General features: G+C 44.4%; 1 protein-coding gene across 1 annotated transcript in view; it reads right to left on the bottom strand.

Moving 5' to 3' along the window:
- The window catches only part of STAT3 (signal transducer and activator of transcription 3), a 50,221-nt gene extending 46,911 nt beyond the window's left edge, over positions 1 to 3,310 (bottom strand). Inside the window, 1 exon segment of the mRNA XM_015599301.2 lies at positions 3,082 to 3,310. The gene's annotated coding sequence lies outside the window, so the exon portion shown is untranslated.
- Positions 3,311 to 14,592: the final 11,282 nt, after the last annotated feature.

Below are 14,592 nucleotides of genomic sequence, written 5' to 3'. Positions count from 1 at the left end.
TGCTCCAGGACACCAGGGCTGCTTCAGGATTTAAGGATGTCCTTCAAGTGCTCTTTGGCTGATTTTTATAAATGACCCAAAAGTTATAGTAAAAGTTTTAAAATATGGAAGACATAAAATGCAAGTGGTCAATTTGTAGCCAATTAAAAATCTTCAAAAAACACTTCTGCACTTAACCCACACAAATCCGATAAATCAGGACACCAGTCTCTGGGTGCTGGCCCAGTTTATAAGGTCAGCCTCAATGACAACTCTAGGGCAGAGGCCACATGCACTTATTAACTCTGAATGAACCAACACTGGGCACATGCCTGACACACAGTAGGTGCTCCATAATTAAACACCAGTACCCCGCCTCAAAAATCTTTAAAAGCTGCCTCTAAAAGGACAACTGAAATTCCCTGGTCTTGCATTCAAGGCCTCTTACAAGTAGGCACTCCTTCTTCCCTACTTACCTTCCTAATCTACTAGGATTTTGTTTGTGCTATTCCACTATACCTTCTCATCCTTAATTCTTTATACCTATCAAATTCCAACCATTATTTGGGACCCAGATCAAATCTCTCCTTTGGCAAGAAGACTTAGACAACTCCAATCCTTGTGACCTCTCCTTTCTCTAAAGATCTGTAGTGCTTAGTGCAGCACTGTGTCCAATAGAACTTTCCATGATAACGGTATGTTCTCTATCTACACGTTTTTTTAATATATAATAGCTGCCTTGTTGGACAGCACAGGCTTAATGTCTCACCATCTCTTTGAGGACAACATGTTGCATTGTATGGATAAAGTATCAAGTGGCCTCAGTGGACTGCAAGTTCTATAAACAAAACTTTCACTAAGTTGCAAAAAGTAAATATTTATACACCATCTCTGAGAGAACCATAAGGTAAAAAGGTGCTGGACTAAGTGTCTGTTATAATGGTCAGTACTCCGTCTCATCTCGCATCTGAATGTCAAGACACAAAGAAGCAGGGAGAAGAAAGCAACTTTCTGGAGACACAAATGACCACTGATCAAGCCACAAGACACTTTGGTTTAAATGACATTTAGGTCACAACTGTCCTTCACCTAGAAGCTTGCCTAAATAATATCTCTTTCCATTAGCAAGTAGCTTAATTCTGATGGTAAATTATGCTGACCAAAAAATTAGTTACTTTCCAAGTTAGACAGAGAAGTTAGATAGAAAAATAACCTTAAGCAAACCCTATTTGTACTTTTTCTCTTATTTACTATATATCTCCTATGGATTCTTATAGGCTATTGGTGGTATTTCACTACCCAGGTATATGTTAGAATTTCACTGACAATTTTCCCAACAGGGCCTACACTCACTCTAAATCAAGACCAAATACTTAAGCATAGATAGTCAAAAGAACTCAAAATATACAGAAGCTGTGAGTTCCACCACTATGGCCCTCTGCTCCCTTGGACAAGTATCTTGTTCCTTTGGCCTCAATTTCCTTACCTACAAAATAGGGTTAAGATTATATGAACTATCTACCCCTTGTGGGTCAAGTGATAACTGGATGTTTCTAAATGGTAATTCTTCCGAAAAGAACTACATATAAAAGATTCATAGATTTGCTAGTAGTTCTTTCTGGTGGATGTGCTAACAAATACAGAGACTAAGATCAAGCCTCCAATATCTACAATAATTTTTTTTTTTGTACTGCAGACTTCTTTCCCCCATTCCCCTATGCAAATGCCTGACTAAAAATTCTGCTAGTACTCCTGCCTGGCACATGTAATAAAGAAATAAATATGTTGATTCAGGGAACACAGACATATTTAATATAAAATAAAAATAGAAATTGGCTGAATCAAGTCATAACAGTCTAAATCCACATCTAAAAGACTGAGATGATTTACTACTCTGATTTATTCAAACCACAGCTAGCCAAAAAGTTACAGCCTATACACACAAAAAAATACCTTCTAGATATACACGCAAATAAAACCAGCAGATACACATTACATACATTTTTTAATAAGAACAAGTGTGTCCATACTATACACCCACTTGCTATAACACAGAGGGATGTGTACTAAACATAAAAAAACAACTTCGGTGACAATCTGAATTTTGCTAGCTTAAGCCCAACCGCACCCCTCAAATACAGGTAAAGTTTGCACACATGGCTTCACCAAGGCCAGCCTGTCTTTGTTTCCTTCTCCTCTGCATTTGCCCAAGATCTTGGCTCTGAGACAGAAAACTCCCACTCTTGATTGGTGCATTCTGTCCTATGCAATTAAGCAACACCACAATCCAGTAAAGGCAAGGGCTCAATTATTTATCTTCTGGCCGAGTTTACCAGGTGTTTATAAAGAACAATGTCAAGGAGAAAAGAGGTTTATTTCTCTCTACAGCTGGCTAGATAGGAAGGAAGGTTATTTTGTTTTTGTTTTTTTTTTAGAAAGAGGAGGAGGGAAGAACGGCTTAACCTAGAAAAAGACGGGAGGGAATTTAGAAAGAATACAAGGCTGTCAATTTCACTACAGGAAACTTGATTCTTATGCAATAACCCTACCCACAACCAACCAGAGCAAAAGACAGTAGCGGGGAGACACCTATTCCTACCTCCAGAGGGGCACGGCTGGCTCCTAAAGGAGCTCGAACAGGGCAAGGCCGAGGAAGTGGCGGGGGGCGGAGGGGAGGCTCTTTTCAACCGACCCCCAACCTCTCCGTGATCTCCGCCAGCGTGACAGTCTCTCCTGTGGCCGGAACGTCTCCGGAGCCCCAGGGAGCAGGAAGTCGGGGGGCTGTCCCTCACTTCTGCCACCCCCACCTAGAGTTCTCTCGCCCCACGGTCCTCCCCCTCGCTCTTCCTCGGCGCCTCCCCATTCTCCGAATAATGAAACTTCCTTCCAGCGTCCCCAGTCCCTTCCGAGGCTCGCTCCTGTCATCCCCAGGAGTTGTCCCTTCAGAGCGACTCTCCGTGTCTCCTCGTATCCCCTTATCCCCCTTTAGTTTCCATCCACACTCCCCAAAACACCCCAGGGGCTCCCAGTCCCTCCGGTGACCCCAGAATCCCCAAGCCTGGGAGCCGTCGGGGGGGCGGCCCCACCCTTCACCCCCTTCACCTGTTTCTCGGGCTGAGGCCCGACAGGCCGGGGTGCGCTTGCGCCGGGGTGCGGGCCACGGGGCTCCCTCAGGCCACAGGGTCTCTCCTAGCAGACACCGAGAGAGTGCGGAGCTGGGGTGCTCGTCAAATATCCGGTTCGGGCTCGCTCCCTGCGCGACGACGTCGGAACCCCAGGCTCTCCCTGTCTACACCACCGCAGCTCCGGAAACCTCTGAATTACAGCCCCTCCAGCCAATCCCTGCCCAGCCCCAGCCTGCCCGCGACACACCGTCCTGCATAATTCATGAGACGGCCAGTTTTCTCCACCACCCAGAGGCCCTGCTGTGTGTACCGTACACCCGAAGCCCCACCCACTGACCAATGAGGAGGGCCTCTGGGAGAAAAGGCGGAGCCACATAAGGCTGGGAACGCCCCGTGGTGGCTGTTCCGAAGGCTTAGTGCTCCTCCCTCCGCAGCAGCAGAGGAATTGCCAAGGTCTCGGGCACAGAAACCCGGGGGGAGGGAGGGAAGATGACCGGAATGTCCTGCTAAAAACTCAGCTGAGTTCCTGGCAGTGCGTGACGTCAAGACACTTTAAATGCCCCTGATGCAGCTCTGCTCTGCCTGTTCTCCCTTTTCCCGGCCCTGACACCACGTGGCAGCGAGGTTGGGAGTCACTAACCACGTGGGAATCAGCCAGTTAGACAATCCCCAGGTATCGCTAGATCCTCAGGGGGCCCAACACCTCAACACTGGGTTTCTGGGGACAGCAAAAAGAACATGGGTGACTCCCGCCTGCTTTGAACTTAAGTTTCTGCGTGAGACAGGACACACACACCCGGAAATATGACGTGGAAATAGAGTAATTACTAGAGTGCGTGGGGAGAGGGTAGTGGATTTAACCCTGCTCTCCATTCCATCACTTCAAGCATCAAACGCCAACTGCTGGCACATTGGCCAGTTCACGAGAATGCAGAAGACACTACATATGAAGATTGACACGTATACACGTTATTTTTATGCTTCTGAGTTGAAATGCTTGAAATCGACTGCCTTTTTTTTTCTCGTCTACTTCAAACGCAAGTTTATAGGAAATGTAGACATTTTACCTTACATAATAGTGGATGTACTTTGCATAATGGAGTAATTTGTGTGTCTGTGTGCTGATACTATCAGGGTTTTTAAATAACAGCTATTAGTACTTGTGTTTATTGTGTTTGTTTAATTCAAAGGGGTAGAAAGATAAAATCTTAAAAGGGCCTGTTATGTCACCACCCAGATAACCCCTGATGATAGTTTTTTCAATGAAACTAACACATGTTTGTAGTTAGGAAATTCAAACTGTTCAGAAAAGTTGAAAATGAAAAATGAAAATTCCCCTCTTCCGCCACCAGTTCTCTCCCCAAGGATAGCTATTCTTATTAATCTCTGGTGAGAAAATCAATGACTCTTAACCTTTGGGGGCTGGGGGCTGTCACAGGGCCTTCTGGACTCTGCTGGAGACTATGGATTCTAGCCCTAGATATGTATAGTACAAGCTTTTACTCACAAATTCTTGTGGTTCCCCAGAACCTGAAAAGAAGACAAAGACCAGATTTGGACCTTTGGACCACCTTATTCACATCCCAATGAGAGATGAGAGCAGTATAAGGCATCTGGTAGGTTCACTGGTGGTGGGATTGAGTTTCCCATTGCCCTTCTGTAGACCCAGCCCAGTGTGGAAATTGTTGTTTCTATCTGAGGGGTGTGTGTGTGTGTGTGTGTGTGTGTGTGTGTGTGTGTGTGTGTGTGTTGATCACTGTGTCTATCTTTATCTTCACCCAGAACAAACAAATATCCCCCACTTTCCACCTCACCTAAACCCTGCTTTAGCTGTGCTATCCCATGCAGTTGACTGCCTTCCTGAGAACACAGGAACTAATATTTATTTAGTTATTTACTGCTTACAAAGCACTTGCACACTCATTATCTCTTTTCTTTCTCACAACAATTATGTGTAGCAGATAGGAGAGGCTATATTATTTATTGATAGGAAACTAAGGCCAAAATAGTATGACAATCTCAGATCATGGAGATACTCAGAGATATACCAGAGCCAGGTTTTTGAACTTCACATCCCATAACTTTGTTCCATCCTCCTCCCCTGACTCCTCAGCAGCTGGCTTTTGTTTTCCTCAGTGCAGTCTCCTGAATTCACACAGAAAATCTACACACACAATCCCCCCCCGCCCCGCCCCCAGTCTGTCTGTTCCACCTACAAAACCTCTCTCCAGCCTAGCCACTAGTTTTTCTCCACACCCTGCCAGTCCCCCTTGGCCTACAGATGGCAGTTTCTTTCACTTGAACCAATGCTTTGACATGAACTTCCCTTTCCAGCTTCATCCCCTCTATTCCACATACCTTAAGCTCCCACACTGAATTTATCACCTTCCTCCAAACATGTCAACACCTCTGTAACCTCATGCCATTGAAGATCTTCCTGCCGCCTGGAATACCTTCTCTTTCCCCACTTCCTACCTGAAAAACTCTTGCTCATTCTTCAAAGCCCGGTTCCCATATCACCTCCTCTGGGCTTTCGGAGATTCTTCCTGGTAAAGTTAATCTCTTCTTCTGCTGGACTCCCTTAGAGGGAGTTTCCCTGTCTAGTATAGCATTCTCTGCCTCATTAGCTTACTTCCTGATAAATAAAATTAATGATTAACGTTTATTAAGCAATTACTATTTTCCAAGAACTGAGCTAAGGTTATTATCTCATTTGATTCTCACCAGAACCTAGTGATATAGGATACTACTATAATTATTTTCAACAGAGGAAACTATAGCTGAGAAAGTGAAAGACTGATCTAAGATCCCACAGCTAGAAACTATAAGTAAACTCAGAATGAGTATCAGGTCTGGCTGACTCCAAAGCCCAGACTCTCTGCCCTCATGTTTGAAAATATCTAGCATCTAGCCCAGAACTCACCTAAGCCTAATTTAATTAAAGAGTAATAAACATGTGTTGGATAATCATATCAGCAACAGCTAACACTTATGGAGTATTTACTGCGCACTAGCCAGTACTCTAAGTATGTATTATATAACACATGTATTAACTCATTTAATCCTTACGATAACCCCATGAGGAGGATACTGTGATTTTACAGAAGAAAATGAAGCATACTCAAGGTACTTCCCCAAGTACACAGAGCTGGTAAATGACAAGCCAAGATTCAAATCCAAGTGTGTACTTCGAGAGCCTGAATAACTACTCTTCCTTGACCATAGTTCCAGGCTTAACTTTCCTCTTGGATCCCCCAAATAAGGGTCTAAAAGAGGGGAAAAGGTGAAACTCCCATTTTACACCCATCAAGCGAATAAAGGCACTGTGCCAAAGTCCGATGAGTTTATGGTGATTTGTAAACACGTCCTCAAAGTTCTTTGACACTTCTCCCATCTAAAGGTAAAGTCTAATTCCATCCCCTCGATGACTTGCTTCTAATAAATAGAATATAGTGGAAATGATGCTCCATGGCTTCTAAGGGCAGGTCATAAAAGGCGATACAGCTTCCACCTAACTCTTTCTCCTGGCACACTTCCCCTTGGAACTCGGCCATCATGTTGTAAGGAAGTTCAAGCTCTATATAGAGGCCACACTAAGGTGTTCTGGCCAACAGTCCAGCTAAGGCCCAGCTGACAGCAAATACCAACTGTGAGAGAGCCAGCATCCAGATGTTTCCAGCCCCCAGCTTTAAAACCACACCAGTGGAGGCCAAATGGAGTAGAGAAGAGACATTTTTGCTGAGCCTTCCCCAGATTGCAAATTCATGAGCAAATAAATGTTGTCATTGCTTTAAGCCACTAAGATTTGAGTTGGTTTGTTATACATAAATAGGTAACCAGGATAGGTTTCCATTTATCACCTCAGAGAGACTCAGAGGAACTATAGGCTAGATCAGGAACTGAGACTTATCAGACTTTTTAAAGTTCTAGAAATACTTTATTTACTTCCTCTTCCCTGGAGGAATTAGTAGTAAAACTCTAAATCAAGAAGAAGGTATAACAAGAAAGAGAAGATTTAGAGAAAAAGATTAGAGGTGGCAAATGGTGGGAAGTCACTGCAGTGATCAAAAGGGGCAACTTGTATGGGTGATGGGAACCCCATGGGACTCAGCAACAGAAAGGTTCATTCACACAGGGCTGCCCAACACCCCCTCACTAAAATCACAGAGAAGAGCAGGTCTGTGCAACATGAACTTCTTGTATCTCTACTTTCCTTGTGCAAAAACACTTCTCAGGTATCATCATGTAAGCATTCCCCTTTCCTCCTGTTTGAAGAACAGTCCTCCCTCCTCAATACTTTCAAGGCTAAGCTCTTTTCCTGCTTAAAACATCGTTCATACCATGTCATTCTGTTCCTTCAGTCCGTTTCCCACCTCAGGGCCTTTGCACGTTCTACTCCTTTTCCTTCTCCAGCTTCGGCATAATTAGTTCCCTCTCACCCTTCTGGTCTCACCTATTCAGAAAGGCCTTGTCTAAACACCCCCACCCAAAGTTGCTCCTGGCCCCTTACTCTCTATCTCTATATGCTGTTTCTTGTGGAACTCTTGTTATAATTCTCATTCTATTTATCTGTTTACAGTTCCTTATCTGTTGTTCTCATTATATTGTCCATTCCAAAAAATGGATCTTACCTTGGATCTCGGTGCTCCCTAGGAAATAAGTGCTCAAAAACGACTTATTGAATGAATGGAAGTGCTGTCGGTCCCACCACTCCCCTCTCTGAGCTTTATCGATTCTCCTCTCCCTCCTTACCTTCTCTACTTATTCCTTCCCTTCTGGCTCCAAAGATATTCCTTCTTTCCTATCTCGACCCCCAAGTTACCCCCCTTTCTCATCATGACCTCCATGTCCTCACCCCAACTTCCTCCACCAAGAGTCTTCTGCCCTCTCCTCTCCATAGCAGTGTCCTTGAAGGCCATCAGGGACCTGTTCCTGCCCAAATTTGAAGGATTCTTCCCAATCATTTTACTTTATTCTACAATCTGGTACTGTTGATCATTTGCCTTCCTCACTCCTAGGCATTCTTTCCTCTCTTGATCATTATAGTGGCCAAAGAAAGCAATTGCATTAACTAGAAAGCTAATGGGATCTGAAATGAGACACTCTGGGTTGGAATCCCAGCTCTGATACAGAATGAGCTGTGCAACCCTGGACAAGGTTTTAACCTCTCTGAGCCTCAGCACACTCATCTTCAAATAGAGAACATAATTCTGACCTTGGCGAGTTTGCATTAAAGTGCTTTTGATTGGAAAATACTCTCAAGTTAACTGTGCAGCATGACAGATAAAAGCCAGGTCCTGGCAGGGTCCACTACTCAGCCACCTACACAACTGCATGATCCTGGGCCAATTACTTCACCTCTCTGAGCCTCAGTTTCCTCATCTGTGAAACAGAGAATATGAGACCATCTACCTCATAGGTTGTCGTGAAGATTGACTGAGATAACCTGAAAAGCATTCAATACTGCATTTGGCACATTGAGCCCCCTCAATATATGTTAACTATTATTATCTTATGCAAAAACAAACGAACAAACAAAAACAAGGTTGGGTAGGGAAGACTTATTGGAAGGGAACTGGGATCTCTCCCAAATTCAAATAAAGAGTTAAACAACCACACCTTGGGAAGGGCAATTCTGGGAACCTCACCAGAGGGAGTTTGTGTAACATCCCACTAGCCCGCCCTTCCTTTGTCATGACTTGACTTGAGGCTGCTACTAAAAATGTTCAGTCTCTATGGCTGTTGGCTCAAAATTTTAAATTGCTGGCAGAGAGGATTTCATTGGTCTAGACAGGACCAGAAATCCATCCTTACCAAAGCATCTGTGGACAGGGTAGAAGATCTTTGTAACCCAGCAGAGAAAAAAAACCTGGAGAAAGGGGTCAGAGACTTTTCTAAGCAGAGGGCCATCCAATAAATACACATCAGAATTACCTGAGATAATGTTTATGAAAGTGCCTTGCACTCAGCTAGATCTTCTCCCTCCCTGACCATTTCATGGTCTAGTTTGCTGCTCCCCCAACTCCCATCATCCCCTAATGGTCCTATCTTTAATTCTAAATTCCAACCTCTTCTCTCCTTAACTCCCTTAACTCCCTCCCTTGGCAAACTCATCCATTCCTAGCACTTCAAGGACCATCTCTCTTCTGATAACTTTTATGCTGAGTCTTATTAGGTATAAATTACTTTCTCTCCTGAGTCCACAGCAACTTCCTCTGTAAAATGTCTCCTGTTTCCTTATCTATAAAACAGACTCCTTTTGGTTGTTACATTCTATAATCCTATTAACTGTTCCTCAGTCATGCCTTCAGTGTTCCCACTTCTTAGTCTTTCTGTATAGTGTTCCCTTTGCCTGAAGATATCATATCACTGCTTTCATTTAATTAACATGTATTGAGTACTTATTGTTTCAATAGATAGCTCTTGGGTCCTGCATGGCTGAAGTTCTCCTTTCCTGAGAATTGCTCCTCCCCTCCCCAATCATACACTGGAGTAGGACCCATCAGCCACATCTGTATGACACGGTCCTGTCCTCCTGTCCATAGATTATTAAATGTAGGTCGAACACTAATGTTAATTGGCTTAATCAGATTCTCTCTGCCAGGAACTTGGAATTTGAAACTGAGAGGCACAGAGCCTGGGTTCCATTAACGCCAATACTTTAGAGAGGGCCATCCATCAACTCCCTCTCAGAAGTCCCTGGAGATCTCCTGATTCCTGCCTTTCTTTGTCTGGCTGCTCCACAATTCCTTGGAATCCATGGGATATCTTGGCAGCCTTCCAACATAAGTTCCCTTTTCCCTTTTGGCCAATGTCCTTTTCTTATACTTTCATCCAAATGACATCAACTGATACAATCGTATTTGAGACACCGTTAGGCTCTGGTGACACAAAAATCAAGTAAAATATTATCTCTGCCCCACAGCAACATCTATTTGAAATTCTACCCAGGTTTCAAATCACAATCTAAAAGCCCCTTCCCTCCTTTAAGTTTTCCCATATTCTCAAGCAAGATTAATCTCTTTCTGATATATTGTCATTGCATTTTGCTTTACCTCTCTGACAGTCGTCTCTTCGAGCTATTCTGAATATTTGCCTCTCCCACTAGTTGTGAACCCTTTAAAATCAAGAGCTAGATATGTCTTCTTTTAGTCTCCTGACTCCTAGCACAGTATCATAAACAGATCATTTGAAAAGAACATCTATTGCTTTGTCTGTCCATCATTCTCTTCCCTTTCTATTGATAACTGCAACCCAAATTTCCTTTGGGAAATCGGCCTTCCTTCACACTCAATCCCATACTTTGGGTGGGTTCTAGAAGTACATGACCTAGATTTGGTCAGAGGCACAGTGGTTGGAATGTGTGACCTGTCAGGGCCAATGGACATCATATCTGAGATTCTAGCTGGAAGCATTTGAAAAGAAACCCTCTTAATGGGGGTTGTTCAGCTGTTAAGCCATAAGCCTGCAGCTATTGATGGTCGTCTTTGCCAAACATGGGGAAAATCTGATTATTAATGAAACAAATACAGTAGAAAAGAGAAGATAAGAGAGATAAATTCTAATAATAATACATCAGAAATTTCATACAGACACCCCTGGACCTATTATCAGGAACGTTTTCAGTTACATTAATTCCCTCTGTGTTAGTTTTCAGTTTTGCTTGTTTTTTGTTTTTTTTTTTTCCTGCTTAAGCCAGTTTGAGGTGAGTTGATGACACTTGCAATGGAAAGAGTCTTGAGTCTTGTCATTAATTCATTCATTCAACAAATGTTTATTGACATAAAGTTCTATGGGAGCCCTGAGAAGGGAATGATTAGTGTGACTGAGGTGAGACTGGGGAAGAGGTTGGTTTAAGAGGGGAGATGAATTCTACAACAAAAATAAATAAATAAATAAAGACTGTTGTCAATTTTTTTTTTTTTAAAGAGGGGAGATGGAAAGGGGGAAGGCATTCCAGAGAGAGGGGACAGCTTGAGCAAAGGGCCACAGGCCTGAAAATGTGTGGTCCATTTCTGGCCAGCAGGCTCCCTAAAGAGCATGCTAAAGAACAGTAAGAACTGGGGTAAAGACCAGAATCTTAAGAGAACTTATAGAACCATGCCAAGGAGTTAACCCTTTGGCCAAAGGAAGATATTTAAACTGTGAAGTACGATATAGACACACATGTAGATGTAGATGTAGATGTAGATGTAGATAGATAGATATAGATAGATAGATAGATAGATAGATAGATAGATAGATAGATAGATAGATTTTTTTTGATAGATAGATAGATAGATAGATAGATGATAGATAGATAGATAGATGATAGAGAGATGATGATGATGATGATGATGATGATGATAGATAGATAGATAGATACATAGATACATAGATACATAGATACATAGATACATAGATACATAGATACATAGATACATAGATAGATACATAGATAGATACATAGATACATTCGAATACACAAAGTGAGAGCAGATGAGGATCTGGACCAGTCCAAGACTGACCATAGCTATCTTCTCCTGACCCCAATGGAAAGTTACCTCTTAGGGATAAGGACTTTGAAGATACCACTTATAGACCTGAGAACTCAATCTGAGGCTATAGAACTTCCTTAGCTCCCTGGTAACATTGAAGGAAATCTTTTGGGAGGCAATACTCCTGGTTTATTGTCTGATTCTAACCCATGGAAATAATGTTAATAAAGGGTGAGCAAGTTCAGGTCTCGTTGGTGGAAAAGATGCTTTGTGGGTGTGAAACTTTGGGATGCCCATCAGATCCTACTGGTAGGCAGTTGATTATTTCACCAGTGCCTGAGACCAGCCCTCCTCCACCCCTCATCTGCAAGAGAGGAGGAAAAGAGGTAATTTCTGGTGCTGGGCGAACTTCTGGAGCTGTGGCCCCACCCTGTGATGTAAAGGAGGAACTGTGCAGAGCCCATGGTGCAGCGGCTGTTCAGAGAATTAGGACCGCTCTTAACAAAGTGGTGGCCACAACAGAGCTGAGATGGGAAGGTACAGCAAAGTAACTGGGCTAGTATGGAAAGTGTGGGGGACCAGCAAGGGGGCACGGCTTGTACAAGGAAAGGAAGAGGGGTCGGGAGCCTTACTGCTACCGGCAAGAGTAGATGTGACTGATGTCTCAGGGCCTTTCTTGGTTCCCCTCCACGGCTGGAGTTCTGACATCATTCCGTTTCTCACAGCTGCACATCTGGATCCCAGAGGAAGAAAGACCCTTAATGTGGGTCTCCTAGCAAGAGAAAAGTTTCCTGGGTCCCAATTTCCAAATTTTCAGCATCAGTTTCTAATTCTTTTGGAGGGAAATCAACCCCTTCCAGGGGATTTAGAACTCTGGATTCTGGGGGTAGGGGTAGGAGAGTCGAAGGAGAACATGAGACTCATTAGGAAGGACTCAGTTTGTCCGGGGTAGTGGCAGGATGCTGGGATAGAGCCTCAGAAATGGCATTACATTTATTTGGGACACTCCTTCCCAGGTGATTCTGATGCTGACAGAACCCACATGATAATTTGAGTCTATTGCTCTGGGAAATCCTGTGGGTAAGTGGGGCAGGCCACTCCTGGGGAAGAGAAGCTGCACAAACAATGAAATAAGTGCCCACTCCAGAGTCATGGGGAGAAGTAACTATGCTGCGTGGCTACGATTGGCATATGGCACGCACAGGAATCCTTTCTTTATGACATTCAGTCCTCCGAATCAGGGGCTCTGACTTTTCCACTCCAGAGGCTGCCTCCTTCAGGCCTATGATTCTGAAGTGTGTACCTGGGGGAAGTTCAAGTGAAGTAGAGTAACTGGGTGTGTCTGGAGGGCCAAAGTCCAGACAGCAGGGAAGTGGATTCAGACTGTACAGAGTTACAGATTATAACAGACTGCGGAGCCAGGCTACTGGGCTTAGAATCCCAGCTTGGCCACTTAGCAGCTACATGACTTTAGACAAGTACACTCTGTGTTTCTTCATCTCTAAAATGGGGGTGATAATAACACACCACAACACACACATACACACCCACGCAAGTGAAGCAAGTTTAACCAACAGTCCTCTCTTTTTCTCTCCCTCCTTGGTTCCTTCCTGTCCTCTGTAACTTATCCTATGTAATTGCCTTCAGAGAGTACAACCCAACACAGATCCTTTTAGAAAAGCAGGTTTATTGGTCGGGCTGCTCACCAGGACACAGCAACATGAGAGGCTCCCTAGAGCCTGCAGGAAACTGCGTCTGCCCACAACTTAGGCCCCTTTCGCGCATCAGCACCAAAGGACCTTGTCCCACAATCCCCCTCTTCCCTCAGCTGACCTGTCTCTGAGCATTCAGAAAAGAGAAGGAGACCAAGGAAAGCAGGGGAGGGGGGTGGGAAGGGGAGCGAAGCTTTGTATTGTAAAAAAAGGTTTGTGTCCCCAGGCTCCCTCCCTCCCTCCACCCATTAAAATAATTAGCTGCAATTCTAAAAAGCAGAGCAGGGGAGATAAGGCAGAGGAGGTGGTGGAGAAGGAAGAAGCCTTCAGTCCCCTCTTCGGACTGTGACTTGCAGGGGAGGGGAGTTGCCCTTGCTTCTGACAACTCCCTTTACTGGGGAGGAACGGTGGGACTTTAGCATCCTGAGGAGAACCTAGAAGCAGCAACTCTCTTACCCGCAAAGATTCAGGAGAGGAATTCATAAGGGCAAGGAGGTCTTGGCAAGTTCTACATCTCTTATACTAGCTCTAGGGAAGGATCTTGAGAAGAATCTTCCGGGAGTGAGGCAAGGCTGGGTTGCCCTATACACAGAGATACTATACTCTGCTCACTACCCCTCCAGCTCTCAGTTTCATGGCCTGGCCATTAGCACCTTGCTCTCTTTCTAACAGCCTCCCTCCTAACTCCAGCACTCCGCAGTCTGGTGCTGCCCCCTTCTGGGACCCTAATTTTCTGGGCTTTGAGGAATAGACTGCTCCTGGGGCACCATCCAGAGCCCAACTGAGGGATGGGATGACGCTTACCTCTCTCTTTGGTTCATCGCTTTCTCACACTGTCCTCTGTCCTTATCCTGAAATGGTCCTGCTGTCCTCTGAGAACCCCAGTAGGATGGGATTCTAGTCCTGTGTTTCTCATGCTGCTAATGAAGAGAACGCTCGTCTCTTCACCCATTTCCACTGTCTACTATTTCCCATTCTTTTTCCCAAAGCCATAGCCATGTGTGCAGATACAGAAGTGTGTGTGTGTGTGTGTGTGCCGCCCACCCCACTACCCCACCACCTTCCCCAGGATTCCACTTAGCTCCAGCCTTCCTTGTTGGGAGCCTTTGCAGATACAGCCTGTGCTAGACCCTCATCCAGGTTCATGGCTCACTCTGCCCTTTCTCCTCCATTGCCCAGGTTCTCCCAAAAGCTGCTTTCAAGTTCTCCCAGCATAGGACCTCCCACGTGGGCAAGGGGCTTCCTCAGAATTCCCTCTTTCCTATTATGGCAATTTTGGCTTTGAAGCCTCCAGGGTTC

Source organism: Pteropus alecto, unplaced genomic scaffold (genome assembly GCF_000325575.1).
Source record: "Pteropus alecto unplaced genomic scaffold, ASM32557v1 scaffold98, whole genome shotgun sequence".
NCBI lineage: Eukaryota > Metazoa > Chordata > Mammalia > Chiroptera > Pteropodidae > Pteropus > Pteropus alecto.
This window is presented reverse-complemented; position numbering and strand designations above follow the sequence as displayed.